Source organism: Mastomys coucha, chromosome X (genome assembly GCF_008632895.1).
Source record: "Mastomys coucha isolate ucsf_1 chromosome X, UCSF_Mcou_1, whole genome shotgun sequence".
NCBI classification, from domain to species: domain Eukaryota; kingdom Metazoa; phylum Chordata; class Mammalia; order Rodentia; family Muridae; genus Mastomys; species Mastomys coucha.
The window spans coordinates 133,909,052-133,909,671 of NC_045030.1; the positions used below are offsets into that span (position 1 = coordinate 133,909,052).

General features: G+C 37.9%; 1 protein-coding gene across 2 annotated transcripts in view; it reads left to right on the forward strand.

Annotated features, from left to right (window-relative positions):
• The window catches only part of Mid2 (midline 2), a 96,411-nt gene that overhangs the window by 89,208 nt on the left and 6,583 nt on the right, over positions 1 to 620 (forward strand). The window lies entirely within an intron of this gene.

Genomic DNA, 620 nt, shown 5'->3' on the forward strand with positions numbered 1-620 from the left:
TTTTTTTGAAGCCCAGCAAATTTGGAAAGGAAGGGGAAGGGTGACGATGAGGTGGAAAGGTAGAGTAATGTGGCTCTGAAAGTCTCATTGTCACACAGGGACAAAGGCACATTGTCATTCACGTCCTCCCCCCAACAGCATTGCACATATTACTGGAATAGGATAAAAAGATAAAAGCTACATTGATGACCACAGACAAATCACTTTCCTTCCTTTATTGTTGACTCTGAAAGATCAAGGATATTCATGTGCAAGTGTCCTTTCTGCTCTGAGTTTTCATGATACTGAGCTCTGTACAGGAATTTTTCCATCCATCCAAAGCCAGACTCAGTTGACACAGAAACAAATTTTAGTGGTAAAGACCCAGATGATAGTCCATAACTGTCAGGATTCTACTGTTTGGAATACTGACCATTTGTGTGTTCTTTGGCATAAAAACAATATTTTGTCAGTGGTTACTAGATGCCAGAAGCCTGGCACAAGTCTAAGTGTGTGGAAAAAATAATAATTAGTGGAATCATAAGTGCCAGTTCATCTCATTGTATCTTTCAAAGCTCAAAAGAAAATGAATTCACTTGGGTGGTTTATAATTGATTTTCAGTGTCTTTTTTTTTTTTTTT